The following is a 16,102-nucleotide window of genomic DNA, read 5'->3' as shown; positions in this document are numbered from 1 at the left end:
TTTCTCTCTCTTCATTACTCCTACCTAACTACACCACCTCCATTAATGCATCTCCTTTCTCTTTTTTCCTTTCCCCTCCACTAGTTGAAGTTGTCTCCTCCCAAATTAGGTAGCTAGGTAGATGTAGTATTTAGTTAAGTGACCTATTTGCCCCCTAACTAGATCTATCTTTGTCAAGAAGAGCTTTGTGCACTTTTGATCTCCCTATAACGTCATCTCCACCGTGTGCTCGATCTCGAGATAGAGGTCATGAAAATTTCATGCTTTTGCAAAATGGAAATATGTTTATGTGTGTGTGATATGTTTGTGGAAATTGTGTGTGTGGCATGAGTTGACGCCGAATTGTTCTTTTGAGTTGCCTATGTTTTGCCGAAATGTCGATTTATTTCCGTTTTGGCGAATTCCGGGCAAACTCTAGATCTATATATGTCCTATTTTTAGGGAAGGTCATGCCGAGTTTTTGTATGACTTTGATGCATGCATGCATTTTTACAATCAAGTTGTTTATTATTACCGTGCAGAGTTGACGATGGTCAGTGGAACGATGGTGGACAGGTGGTTGCGGTCGGCGGTGCAGGACATGAAAGAAAATAACCGGACAGAGGTTTTATGTTTGTGTCGAAAATGCAAAGGAATAGTTTGGCTCGACCCCCATGATGATGGTCGTGTCGAAGCGCACCTGCTCATGACTGGTTTCATGGATGGCTATACTCGGTGGATAATTGAAGATGAGGATGACGATGTTGAGGATGTCGACGGGGCAGGCAATGATGACACGGGGCAAGACGAAGAGATGATTGATAATGGCGGCGGGGAAGAGGCCGCACATGGCGGCGGAGAAGGGGCCGGACATGGCGGAGGAGAAGGGGCCGGACATGGCGGCAGAGAGAACGACATGGACTCCACGCAGCAGAGTTCATCGGTACTAAGTTCAATCGTGCGGGACCCTCATGTTCAAGCATTGCTTCGGAAGGAGACGAGTACTGAGAGAGTTGCTTCTAGGGAGGAGGCTAAGCTGGAGCAACTAGTGGTAGACTCGAACACTCCATTGTATGATGGTTGCAATCCTAAGGTGATCCGCTTGAGTTTCATGCTCCAACTCCTGAAGACGAACCCTAAAAACAAATGGACCGACACTAGCCTCGATGAGCATCTCAAGTAGCTAAAGGATGTTCTTCCCGCGGGTAATCTGTGTCCTACTAGTGTTGATGAGGCCAAGAAGATCGTGTGCCCTCTTGATCTGCCACACGTTAGATACCATGCATGCATCAATGATTGCATAATTTATCGGAAGGAGCACGCGGAAAAAACAAGCTGTCCGGTGTGCAATGCTTCTCGATACAAGAAGGCTTGGAAGAAATGTCCCCAGAAAGTTGTATGGTGCTTACCGATCACTCCCCGTCTCCAGAGGTATTTTGTAGATCCCAAGGAAGCAAAGCTAATGCGCTGGCACGCGGAGAGGAAGAAGCCCGACGATGGAGATGATCCGAAGCTGAGACACGTGAAGGATGGAAGCCAGTGGAGAGTGTTGAACAGCTTCTATCGGTATTTTGAATGTGATGCAAGGAACATCGTGCTTGGCGCGTGTACCGATGGCATGAATCCGTTTGGCAACCAGAACACCAACCATGGCACATGGCCCGTGTTTGTATGGATATACAACCTCCCCCCTGATTGTGCATGAAATCGAAGTACATTCACATGAGCATGCTTATTCAAGGGCCGAAACAACCAGGAAATAATATTAATTTGTATCTGGGCTACTTCAAGAGTAGTTAGACACGTTATGGAAAACACCGGCCAAGACATGAGACGCCAGCAAAGGTGAGTATTTCAACATGAGAGCCGCGCTGATCACGACAGTGCAGGACTATCTCGGTTACGGATATGTGGCAGGCCAGGTGTGCCATGGATATTGCGGATGCACGCGGTGCATGGATGATACGACGTCTCAGTAGCTAACATCAAGGAAAGATGGCGGGTCTGGGAAAATCGTGTACATGGGGCATCGAAGATGGCTTGAATAGGACGACCCGCGGAGAAACCGTGGAGATCTATTCAATGGTCACGCTGAGCATCGAGGACCTCCACGTAAGCGAAGCGGTGCTGAAATTGATGAGCTGTTGAGAAACTAGAAGGAGTGCCCCGCGCCGGGAAAGACGATGAGAAAGGCGCCGGAGCCGCTGCTGAAGGTATGGAAGACGAGGTCTGTGTTCTGGGACTTGGAGTACTGGCACAAACTCGATACACCTCATTGCCTTGATCAAATGCATATCTGTAAGAATGTCCTCGAGAGCTTGCTCGCAACACTGATGAACATGCCGGATAAGACCAAGGATGGGCCGAAGGCAAGAAAAGACTTGCAAGATTTGAAAATCAGGGAAGATCTGCACATGCCGCCCCGTAAAATGTCAGACGAGACAGAGACGGAGACAGAGGCACGGGAGAAGAAGGGCAAGAAAATAAAGAAAGAGGAGTATTGCCCCCCTTCTTGCTTCACCTTAAGTTAGGCTGAGATCAATCAATTCTTTAAGTGCCTTACCGGAGTCAAAGTTAGTTCTAGTTATTGTGGCAAGATAAGCAGATATCTAGACACAGACAAGAAAAGGTTCAACGGGATGAAGTCTCATGACTGTCATGTGATGATGACAGAGATACTACCTGTTTCCCTTAGAGGGATAATGGACAAGCACGTCCGTGACACGCTTATTGGTCTCTGCAACTTTTTCGACGTCATCTCTCGAAAGTCGATCAGTGTGAAGCAGCTCCGAAGGCTACAGGAAGAGATCATTGTGATACTGAATGAGCTTGAGATGTACTTCCCGCCCGCGTTCTTTGACGTGATGGTGCATCTGTGTGTCCATATTGTGGATGACATAATAGACCCGGGGCCGTCATTCCTGCACAACATGATGCCATTTGAGAGGATGAATGGGATCATCAAAGGATTCGTTCGTAACATGTCCTGTCAGGATGGAAGCATCGTCCAGGGCTATTTGGCACAAGAGTGCATCTCTTTCTGTGAGAATTTTCTATATGGCGCAGACCAGCCGCCTGGGGTTAGTGTTGGTTTGCCCGTTAACAAGCATGATGGGAGGCTCAAAGGAGATGGTCACTGCAACGGTCGCAGGGAACTGCAGGTGGCACACTCAGATCGACGCAGCGACTTTGACAGAGCAAACTTGGTAGTGCTACAACACCTAGACGAGGTAGATCCTTTCGTGGCACTGCACAAAGAAATTATCGCAAAGAAGTATCATGACCGGGGGTTATGCAGGACGAATGCCGAAGTTACTAGAGAGCACAACTCCACTTTCCTGCATTAGTTCAAAGAGCATATTATTGCTAGTCCCCCGGAGGAGGGCTCTAAGGACGGATTGCTCATATACGCCTTAGCACATGGCCCCTCGCCCAACCTCGTAACTTATCAGGAATATGATATCAACGGATACACGTTCTACACGGAGGCCAAAGATATGGACAATGATGATCAGAACTCAGGGGTGATGATGGAATGCATGACCGGCAGCGACAACGGCGCAACTGAACGATTTTATGGAAGGGTCGAGGAGATCTGGGAGCTTGACTACTCTGGACTGCACAGCACGATGATGTTCCGTGTCAGATGGGCAAAGAATGTCGAAAGAGAAAACCAGATTTTCACTACCATGAGTATACCCGACGCCAAGAGCGCTACCGTGAACGCTATCGCAAAAAACGAGCCATGGGTACACGCTAAGCATGTGACACAATGCTTCTTCATAACCGACCCATGCAATCCCAGTCGTGTTGTCGTGAGGAGAGGCAAAAGGAACATCATTGGAATGGATGGAGTCGCCAACGAGGAAGACTATGATCAGTACGACAACCCAATGAGGGAAGATGACGATGATGATAAAGTATACGTCAAAAGAAGAATCAATACTACATTACCTAAGAAAAATCGTACTCCATGGAAAAGGCAAAGTCACAATGAGGGGCTCAATTATTCTTCGACGAACAAGAAGGGAAAGAAGCTGACTCAAAAACGAAAACGTCAGCGCTGAGGAACCGTTTGTTATCGGTCAAATGATGTAATATATATATATATATATATATATATATATATATATATGTTCCTATTTTGTATACACACTTAGCCATTATTATGCATGGGTCCAATGATGTAATATAATGTTCCTATTTTGCATACATATTTAACCGTCAAATGATGCAATATATATCGCCCTCCCTTCGTTCACTGCTCTCGAGAAATAAAAGTGGGAGAAAATAAAGGAAAAGAAAAAGGAAAACTGGCAGTAGTAGTAGCAGCACAGTTCGTATACACCACTACAGCTACTGAAGGTAGTAGTAGCACATTTCATATAAACCGCTACAGCTACTGAAGGTAGTAGCAGCGCGTTTTGTCCATACACGCTGCTGCTACGTCCACTTAACCCAAAATTCTCACTATCCCTGCTTCATCCCGCCTTTCCCCCCAAATCCCCACTCTCTCTTCCCCCGTCGCTCGCCCCCGACCCCGGCGCCGGCGCTCGCCCCTGACCCAGGCGCTAGCCCCCGACCCGACCCCGGCGCTCACCCCCGACCCGTCCCTCGCCCCCGACCCCGGCACCGGCGCTCGCCCCCGACCCGTCGCCCCTCACCTACCTCCTCTGCTTCCTCCCCTCCCAACCTCGGCCGTCGTCGGGCCTGCCTCCTCGCCCCTGCACCCTCTGTAAACCCCCCCTCTCTCTCTGCTAGGGTTCTTCGGTTAATTTACTTAGGTTTTAGTTAGGGAAGTCTGTTAATTAGGTTATCTATTTAGTTATGAATTTAGCTAGGTTTCAAAATTAGCTAAATTTATATGCAAATTTGAACTGGACATGTGATATGTGGATATGTTATATTTTGGACATGTCATGTTTGGAAAATGATCTGAGTGGCCTCTGTTACGCTGGAATGTTGATTCATTTCCGTTCCGGTGAATTTCAGGCGCTCGATATGTCCATTTTTAGCAAAGGTCATGCCGATATTTCCCGTGAATAGAGGCATGATTTGTGCTACATAGTTGGTATATCGAGTGCTGGCACATAGATTTCTTTTTCTGTCATTTCTCATTTATTCATACTTCTAGAAATAAATGAGGACACTTAATCATAGGAAACATGTCGAACAACGAAGAAACTGGGCCTTCTAACCAAGATGCAGACGAGATGGATTATGAGGGTGAACAAGAGTACCTCGACTATTTGACTGCTAAGCAAGGTTTGCAGGTCGGCCTCGATGATGGTACTGACGCCGACATCGACACCGACGGTGCCGGCACTGATGGCGGCGCCGAGACCGGTGGGGAAGGTACCGGCGGGGAAGATACCGGCGTGGATGGTACCAGCCCCGATGCCGCTACCGAAAAGAGGAAGCATAAGAAGCAGAGGATACGAAAACCTAACAAACTAGGGATTGGACGACTTGTGATCACAAAGATGGCACCTGGCAAGTTTGAGCCGTTAGAGCCGGAAGAACCTCGCAAGTGCTATGGGAACCAAGTAGGATGCGTCCTACGGGAATGTGCGAGCATCAACGACGATGACTTATGGAGTAAAGAACATTTGATGTAGTTGCAGCTAACAAAGTTGCACAAGAGATTCAAGTTCCCCGACCGGGATGATAACATAGAACAACCGTGGGATGATCCGAAGATGAAAAAGATTAACAATCATGCCATGGGCATATTCAACAATGATTTGGCCTCCTAGAAAGGGAGGGTGAAATGAGCTATTGAGGCTGATGAACCCCTGTCCAAGATTCTGGAGGAAAATCCGACACTTACGGAAGAGGAGTTCAAAAAGTTCAAGGACACTTGGGCTACCGAGGCAGCCAAGGCTAAGGCTGCAAAATTCAAGAGCCTTCAGCAAAGGAACACGGGGAAGCATCGCCTCGGAAACCGTGGCTACCTCGGTAAAAGCCCCATATGGGATAAGGAGGACGCGGAACTTGAAGCCGCGGGTCTCCCAGACCCCTTCGCGAAGTTCACCAACCCGTTGGAGCGTGACTTCATCAGGGCCCGCTACAAGTGGGACAAGGAGAAAAAGGTTTTTTACACGGACAAGATCACGAGGAAATTGATTAGACTACTGGAGAAGCAACACCAGCTTGCAGCCGAAAGCCCTACTTCTCCGATGAGGCCCAAGTGGGACACCCCTCTCAAACGGGCCTTGAACGAACTTAAGGGACTCCCTTTGGGCCAGCGGCCGCAATATGGTCGTGTGCACGGCGCTGGAGACGGCGCCACGTGGAAGGTGTTTTACTACGAGGGCCCGGAGGCCAAGAAGCAGAAAAAGAAGTTTAGTCAGGCGGACATCGACGCGAAGGTGAAGCTTGCAGTCGAGAAAAAAGCAGCTGAGGACGCAAAAAAAGCAGCCGAGGACAAATATGAGTTGCTACAGCAGGCAGTCAATGCAGTTGTAACTGCCTGCAGAAATGATTTTGCTACTAACTTGGTTCCAGTTATCATCAACTGGACAAAGGAAATTCCAGACAAGATGGTACATGATTTCCCGTTGCCCAGTTTCGTCGGGAGCAACTCCATGAACAACAATACCATCGCACCATCACTTGCTCACGCAACCGGGCCTCCTCTCGCAGCCGCTCGCGCTCATAGCAGCCCGTCTTCAGTCTCAGGCGCGCTAGGTGGGCCTTCGTCTTTGGCTGAGCTCGATGCCGTCACGGTAATTACATGTCGCACCAGCATACATATATATATAATATTCCATTTTTGTTGCCTTTCGGTTGTTTTACGCCACAGACATATGTGTTTGCAGGCAAAAGAAACCCCATGCACCATACTCTACTTGATCAAAGGCCAGAAGGTGGACGTGGGAAAGGGGATGATAATGGACCCCTCGCAAGCCACGTTCCACAACCAGGCGATCCCCGCTGGGCACTTCAGGGTTAGCTTGACCAGTGTGAAATCGGGGCACGAGGATTTGCCTCCTCCAGTACAACATGTGGGAGCGGACGACGAGACCCCGCCGTGGATTGGAAGCTGCAAGGGTTGGGTGCAGCTATGGCCGAAGAATCTTATTCGTCTGGAGCCGGTCGACAATACACCAATAACCACACATCAACAAGCATGTGCGGAGACCACCACCCCGCCTACGCAATTACCAGCTCCTGTAGGGCCGGGTGAGAGCGGCGGACGACATGATGAACGGGGTGCAATAGTACTGGCTGATGTAATTTCTCCTGTAGAACAGAGAATGGATGATGAGACGGAGGTCGACCCTATGGATTTCCTCAATACAAACGCGTATGACTGTGACATAGATATGATGAGTCAACCATATGACGAATCAGGCTATCAACTTGCTAATGAGGATATGGATGATATGCCCGGGCAGGGTCGTAGCAAGGATTGCAAAAAGTCTCTCTTCATGAAATCCTCACAGGACACGCCTGAAGATGCCGCCTCAACACTGGCTCAACTAGCCGGGCGCGAGGGTTGTACAGTACTTAGCCCGGGAACACTGGGGCAGGGGTTAAGGAAGGGTCTGGAAGGTGTGCCCAAGAAAAAGGAGAGGAAGAGATCGGGGAAGATAACTGCCTCCAAACAAGCCAGAGCACATAGCAGCCAGACGATGCATTCTGAAGAGCATGTACCCGTGAAAGGTGCGGTCATGTTCCATCTCACGGGCGAGCTGATGCTACCGCCGAAACCGCTGGAGACACTATCAGGGGATCTCAGGAGACTGCACGACCATGTGCTGTCGACTGAGAAAAGCCTACTAGCCTGACAGGATCCAGGATATCCGACATACGCGGCTCGTGTGCCTGAGGGGAAGTGCTACGTCGACACACGGCCCGTGCAGGTGTTCTTCCTGCGGTTTGACCATATCTTTGAGATGTTTCTAACAAGGCGGCTCGATTTTACAATCGTCCGCCTTTTTGCGCTACATATGAGCTCCGTCATGAAGAGTGAAGAAGTCTCGCAAATCTGTGTGGCGGATCCGTACTACATGCACGAGTCTTTCTTGAGTCTCGGCGACTTTGAGCGTGAAACTGCTAGGGAGTGCCTCCAAAACTTCATGGTACAGAATAAGGACCGGGAAATTTTCCTCGTGCCTTATCATCCAAAGTAAGTCAGTTTCGGACAACCCTTTCGTACATTTCAATCATTCCTTCTCTCTCATATGGGGAATAATTTGAGGTGTCTTTTCCCTGCAGCAACGGGCGCGCCGTCCTTATCGTTCTTTACCCGCAAGTCTCCCACGCCGTGTATTTTGACCCTTCCAGAGATTACGAGAAAAAAGACTACACCCACATAATGAATATTCTAGATGATGCTCTCCAAGGCTTCAGCTTTAGAGGTGGCCACGTGCAGATCAAGAAACAAAGGAACATGAAGATGGGTTTCGCGCATAAAACTAACTTTTCCTGCATCCATGTTTCAAAACGAAGTAATAAGGATGGATTCTACATCGTCCATCTCATGATTCAGTTCAACACGGATCACCAAAAGCTTCTCATTAACAGCAGAAATGATGATCATATCCACAAGTGGCTAGAATCTCATGGAGAAGCGGATTATAAACTTAGAGATGACTTCTTTCGCATCCAAAGCGACATTGCGACGATCATCATGAAAGAAGTCGTCGATGAGAAGGGGATGTTCCACCACGGCCCTCTATCGCGAGCTGACGTCCGAACTCGCATAGGCATGCAACGTCTAGACCTCACGCTGTTCAAGAAGCTAGGGTTCATCCTCGATGTTATGGAAGGATGGAACTTCTAGTGATTTATGATGCCGATGATGATGACATGTGTCGGTTGAACTTGTATACTTTTTGTAGAGATGAAACTTTGTGATGTCCACAGTCCCTACCGAACTTGCATAACGCTACTTTGTTAGTTTGCGTACGATGACGTGTGTACCTCTAGTTAATTAATTTGCGTACTGTATGTTGCATCTAGTTGCTAACCCTTTATTTTTCGGTGTTGCTCTAGTATATTTTGTTGCATATATATGATTGTACATCCTCTTCATGAACATGCATCTCTAACAGGTACCTAGTTTCTTGGTGGCGAGATGGAATTGCTATGTCGTGTACAAAGGGAAGGTTTCGGGGGTGTACAATGAGTGGCATGAGTATCAGGCGCAAGTGGATGGGTTCACGGGCGCCAGCCATAAAGGCTTCAAAAGCAGACGAGAAGGAGAAGCTAGTTACTTGAGGTTCACGCTAGCGCGAGAGAGGACTCGTAACCGCCACCTCATGTACTGCATAGTTCCCCTCTCACTCATAGTGATAGCTCTTCTTGCGTATACCTTTGTTTAGATGGATGACGTTGTTGTAGTTGCAAGTATTCGAGACATGCATGTATCGCTATTTTCGAGATGATGACAAGATACCGCTGTGTTGGATGATGATTATGATGAGACTATTTGTATGTACATGCTATGATTACATTTGTGGTCTCGCAGGCATTTGTATGTGTATCATGATGACATTTCTATGTGCTAAAGATTCTTCTATAAAGGCTGTTCAAATACAAAACAAATATGCCAAAAAAACAAAAAACTACTTAAATTAGCAGTGGCGAGTGTATAAAAGTTAGCAGCAGCGCCGTGATAGCAGTAGTGCGTCCAGGCAAAGCGCGCTAGAGCTACTAGCAGTAGCGAGCTTCCGCTAACAGCGCTGCTACTACACTTGTGTAGCAGTAGCGCCGGTGAGCACGCGCTACTGCTATGTGTTAGCTGTAGCGCCTTATTAGTAGCGCCTATCCCCGCGCTACTGATACATCTAAAACCCGCGCTGCTGCTAGCCTTTTCCCTAGTAGTGTTAGCACCGGTTGCATCTGGACGAGCTCGAAGGTGAGGACGGACTCGGTGATCATGTAGCGGGACACGAATGTCACGGCCACGTCATCATTAAGCGAACGGAAGTGAACCGTGCTCGTCCAGGGAATGAGTGACATAATAGGATAGCGGTGAAAAAAAGGCTTGTTGGCATTGCCCTTTTCTTATAACAAAGATCAGTAAGAGTTGTTAAAGTGGAGAGGTGGATGGCGCAATTCCAGAACAGGAACATGTCTATCATCGAAACGATATAAATTGGCGAGGGCATCTACGTTCGTACGCATGCCTCCATGGAAAGGCGCGCGGCAGCGGATTGATTAACACGACCGGTCATACATGTGCCCGCCATGCTACTCTGGGCGGCTTGGCCCGTGACGCCGTTAACCCGGGTGCACAGAAATTCTCGACGGGCGGACGACCATCTGCTGGCACGTGGCATTGTCTATCCTGAAATGGTACGTCGACCACGACCACCCGGCGATGCCATGAGCGGTAGGGCACGTGCGCACAACAAGACATGCATCGTCTTTTCGTTCTGAATAGCGACCTTGTTATTCCCCGGTGCCTATCTGCCTCCCCCTCTCAAATTATAAGCAGAAATGGTATTTGATTTTCTGCGCCGTAAGTGTGTGTCACACTCCGAAAAATATTTTAAATCTAAGGATGCACGACTGCACGTACGCCGTTCATATGTGCATCCACATCGAGAAGTCCAGCGAGACTTGTAACCATCCAGGTACAGCATGGTACGTGGTGCTGCCATCAGGCAGCAATAACATTCAATGACCATGGATGCACTAAGGTACGGGCGTAAACAGTAGAGCTGTGCCCTGATCGCCCACGACCTCAATAGCGCCACACGCTCTCGTGCACGACGATCGGCATCGGATTCGACGGTGCAGTACCTACACAGTCAGATTTATATGACCGAGAAAAATTCACTGTAATCATCAAACTTGAGCCGGGTGACAGATTTGTACCACTGCTTCAAAATACCCAAACTACGGTCCAAGTACTTGCGCAAGGATTCACTTTGGTCCATTTATACGATTTCGTATACATATTTGCTGACTTGGCCGAGTCAGTGGCCGCCAGCTCGCTTTAACCGCCACTTAGCCGATCCTAGGGTGTATACTACTCGATCGTTTTTTTTTTTTTTGCAAAAACGCCGTGACTACACTTCTTTTCTCTTCTTTGAGCACGAGGAATCAGTTAGAGCTGCTGATTGCCCTGCTTGCTGTTGGTTCTTGATCGTCTGGAGTTTTGAGCTGATTTGGAGGAGGCGGGGGTGAACCGGTGGAGGGATGTCGCGGCGCCTGTCATTGCCGGCGGGCTCGCCGGTGACGGTGACCATATCGCCGATGAGAGGGAAGGGTGCTGGCTGCGGGAGCCCCGGGGATGGGGTCGTGAGGAGGGGGTCCGGCCTCACCAGTCCCGTGCCCAGGCACTCCATCGGCTCCTCCACCACGATGCTGCAGGTCTCGCCGGTGCGCCGGAGCGGGGGAGAGCCGGTACGCGTCGAGGGACGGTGCCGACGCGAGCGCCGAGTTCGTGCACTACACCATGCACATCCCGCCCACGCCGGACAGGACCACGGCGTCCGCGTCCAGGGACGCGCCCGCAGCTGAGGAGGAGGGGCGCCGGCGTACTGGGTGTTCATGCATTACGCCTCTCCCTACAAGCACACGCTGGACGCCATGCTCGCCAACGAGTACTCGTGCGCGGCGAACCGGTGCTTCGGGGTGGCCGGCGCCGGAGAGGAGTGCTCGGAGATGGGGCGCGACGTGCTGGCGGCGAGGGGCCTCACGGCGGAGGAGCGGTGGACGGGAGTGCAGGTGCTGTTTGGATTTTTCCTCCTCTACCGGGTGCTCTACTGGGTCGTGCTCAGCCGGAGAGCGTCCAGATCCAAGAGGTGACCATTGATCAATCCATGAATTTCTTCTCCTCCCTTTACTACACTACGTAGTGCGTATACGAGTGTGTGTGAACGCATGCATGGAGAAGAAGGAGCCGCCGCCGACCGCTTCGAGTTGCCCACCGCACGCAACCCCAAGGGCCGCTCCGACCTCCCCGACATTGACGTTTTCGTCTCCAGCGCTAACCCGGAGAAGAGCCGCCGCTTGTCACCGCGAACACCATCCTCTCCATCCTCGCCGCCGACTACCCGGTCAAGAAGCTCGCCTACTACCTCTGCGATGATAGCGGCGCGCTCCTGACCTTCGACGCGCTCGCCGAGACCGCCAGCTTCGCGCGCACGTGGGTGCAGTTCTGCCGGAAGCACGGCGTCGAGCCGCGCTGCCCAGAGTCATACTTCGGCCAGAAGCGGGATTTCCTCAAGAACAAGGTGTGGCTGGACTTCATCCGTGAGAGGCAGAAGGTGAAGTGGGAGTACGACGAGTTCAAGGTGCGGGTCAACTCGCTGACAGATGCGATCCAACGGCGCTCTGACGCGTACAAATACAACGCCGGCGAGGAGCTGCGAGCAAGAAGGCGCCTTCAAGAGGAGGCCGTGGCTGCCAGTGGCGCGCTGGGAGCAGCTTCGTTCGCAGAGACTAGGGCCGTGAAGGCGACATGGATGTCTGACGGCTCCCAGTTGCCCGGCACTTGGCTCCGGCACGAACGAGCTTATGAACAGTACGAAGGAGTTGGCCATGAGCACCACCGCCCACACCGCCAGCACAAACACTGCGAATGCCGCCGGCGACGGGCAGAGGCCGACGGGGAAGTAGACGCACGAGGAGTAGAGCAACGCCACCGCCAGGAGGTACGGGAGGAACACCATCGTGGCGCCGCGGTGGCATGGGTGGACAGCCGGTACAGACCTGCCGCCGTCTCAGCGAGCACGATCAGCCGCTCCATGAGAGTAAATTGCTCAAAGCCACCACATTTGTGGTTAGAGTACTTCAAAACTACCGTTTTGTCCAAAAATCACAAAAAACCATCACTTCTGTGGCAAGTGAATCACAAAGTGCACTGATTCGGAACTAAGCAGCGCCTAATAGCAAAACTGATAGGGCTAGCCCATCTGTCAGACTGAGCTGGCAAAAAAGAAAGCCACGCAGACATACTGAGTCAGGCTGAGTCGGGCTTGTGCTCCGTGAGATCCGTACTCTGCTAGCTAGGCCACCCCTGGCCCCGATCGCCGGCGATCCACGCGTCCCCACTAGTAGAAAAGGGGGCATTTGTTCCAGTTCGTAAGGGCCTTTAGTCCCGGTTCATTAACTGGGACTAATGGGTCGTTACTAATACCTCCACCCTTTAGTCCCGGTTCAAACACGAACCGGGACAGATGTGCCTTCACGTGGCCGGTGCGTCGAGCCCAGTCAGGGGGGCATTTGGTCCCGGTTGGTGGCACCAACCGGGACCAAAAGTCCATGTTTTTCTTTTTTTTTAAAAAAGTGGCTGCTTTAGGGGTTTTGGGGGTTATTTTTAGGTTATTATTAGCTAGCTAATAGAGAGAAGTGTCCTCTCTTATATCTTCGTTCTTGGTTTACCAACGCTGCTGCTATGTCCATTTCACCCGCTGATATAATAACTCATGCATCATACACCATCATATATAATAACAAGTCCTACTAATCATGCATCATCATACAACTTCTACTCGTTATTAATAATAAGTCATACGATCATCATCCTCATAGTCATCGAACCCAACCCTACATAATTGTTCTTAGCACATGATCATCAGTATCAGGTAGGACCTAAACACCCTTAAGGTAAAATAGCATAAAACAATATAGACCCTGACTCTTCATTATGAAGAATGGCGATCATCCTGTCTCCAATTCTTGCCCTTCGCTGCCTTTTGCTTCCAAGAAGCTCCTTACGACTGTCCATACATTTTTTTCCATTCTTTGATTGTCATGTCTTCACTTCTTTTAGAAACCCGGTATGGACAGTTGAGATTCGTAGGAAGACCTGGTTGTATGTTCAAAACATGAAGGGTACCGTGCGTATACATCAGATGAGGCACACAATCATTCGGGATTATCTGTTGAAAAACATAGTAATAACTTCATAGTTAGCAATGATGTACTAGTTTTAGAAGTGTGCAAAAAGATGCACGGATGTCGTAATAGTAAAAAATCTTACCAGGGCATCTCCATGGTAGTTACCTTAGTTCAACACGTGCACTACTGGCACGTATTGACCATAATGTTGAGGAGTTTGATTGTAGATATTGTAATTCTCAAGATTAGTGCAAAATGCGACCAGATGATTTTTCTCCTGATAAGTTAATTCGGAGCCTTCGGTATAGTAGGTTCTGTCTACCATCTTCCGCACATTCTTTGAAGAATGAAAATAAGCTGTCAATGGAAATAAGTTGTCAACTATTTTGAAATAAACAATATAAATTACTTAATAACTATGTTAAGCTCACATGGAGGAAGAATTGGAGGTGTATCCACAAGGACCCAAATCGAAGGTCTCTCTTGCTCGATTGTAGGATCACCAAGATCCATGGTGACAAGCATACCCTCACCAAAACCATACATCTTGCAAAGTGCTTCCTAATTTTTGCAACCAAAATGGGTTACACTCTCAGCATTGTACAACTTTACTTGAAAATCCACATCATGATGGGTACTTAGGATAATTTTTTGGTTTCCATACTTTCATGGTCTTCAAAAGCCATCCTCTCCAAGACATAGCGTCTTGCATAGCATGGGATAAGCTATTCGAATTGGAAAAGATGAAAAATACACGTTAAAATAGTTGAAGTCGTGCTTAATTACGAAAAAAAACTATTGTCATCGTTGCGTACCGTATGAACATCGAAGGTCTTCTCGAGCTTAATGCTGAAGTGCCGATCTTCGTCCAGCTAAATGAACCTGTGGCACATACCTTGGTCGTCGTGGCACCAGTCACACTCCCCTGGGCGGTTTTCGTCGTCCGAGTACGGCATTTCCGGCCTATGTTCATAATTCAAATATTAAACTAGATCATTATTATTAATCACGGGTTGACTATCGGTGATGTACGTAGCTCCTCCTTTCATTCCCGAGTGCATTATTACACCAAATTGTCTAGCACACGGGAATGAAGGAGAACTTATCCAATATGACCATTCAATAAGCAAAACCAAATCATAAAATAAGCAAAACCAAATCATAAAATAAAGGAGTATTCAAATTAGCATGCATTCAATAATTATAAGCAAAAGTACATCATTTCTTGGTGTCCGTACATCGTCGAATATTATCACTAATATAGCATCACTAATACAACTAGAATCGTAGCGCCCGACGGGTATCGTCGCGGGCAGTGGACACCCAAAGATAAGGAACCATCACAGGATCATAGCTCCAGTGAGATCCCTGAAGAACCTGCCAGGTATTGTCAAACCTGCCCTCCAATGTAACCATGTAGCGACGGACGTGCTCGTCCTCCTCGCTGACACGGTGATGTACCAACTCCGCAGTGTCCGGAAGCCTCAGCACCATCACTGGCCCACGCGACCGCCACCAAACAAGGATCGGGTCAACAACGGGTTGCCTCCTCAACAACCTACGTCCCCCGGAAGGTAGCACCTCCCAATACCAGCCCAGTCCCGAACATGGCCCTGATCAAACAAGCCTCCACCGCCGAGTCGACGACGACGAGGATGCGGGATAGGCATCGCTAACGTCGATGCGGGAACTACTTCTATATATAGTTAAATAAAGTAGTCTTATTAATTAAATCAACTAGCTAGTTCAACTACTAAGCACTTACTATAAATAAATAAAGTACTACTTATTAAAAACAAACTACTTCTATATATAGTAAAATAAAGTAGTTTATTAAATCAACTAGCTAGTTCAACTATATATGAAGCACTTACTATAAATAAAATAAAATAGTACTTACTAAAAATATACTAGTATTTTTCTAACTAATTATATTAAACACTTTCTCTTCTTATTTTTTCCTTTTTCTAAATACTATGAACAAAAAAATCATTAAAATTCTATGAACAAAATTATGAACAGAAAAAAATCATAAAAATTTGACATATTCGATCTTTGCATATATATGAACATACAAACATGCATATTCAACAATAACATCACCAAAAAAATCTAGTAACAGAAAAAAATCTAACACAATATGAACAAATTAATTACACAATCTAAATTAACATACTATGAACTACACATCTAATCTAACAAAAAAATCTAGGAACTACAAAAAAATCTAAAAAAATCTAACAAAAATCATAAAAAGTTGCTCACGGCGACGGCGACGGCGAGGTACGGCGCGGCGCGGGGCTGGGCGGACGGCGGC

General features: G+C 48.3%; 1 pseudogene; it reads right to left on the bottom strand.

Annotated features, from left to right (window-relative positions):
- LOC119339269 overlaps nt 1–16,102 on the bottom strand; it is a 26,056-nt pseudogene that overhangs the window by 6,403 nt on the left and 3,551 nt on the right.

Source organism: Triticum dicoccoides, chromosome 7B (genome assembly GCF_002162155.2).
Source record: "Triticum dicoccoides isolate Atlit2015 ecotype Zavitan chromosome 7B, WEW_v2.0, whole genome shotgun sequence".
Classification (NCBI taxonomy): Eukaryota; Viridiplantae; Streptophyta; class Magnoliopsida; order Poales; family Poaceae; genus Triticum; species Triticum dicoccoides.
Note: the sequence above shows the minus strand (reverse complement) of the source record. Positions and strands in the feature narration are given on the sequence as shown.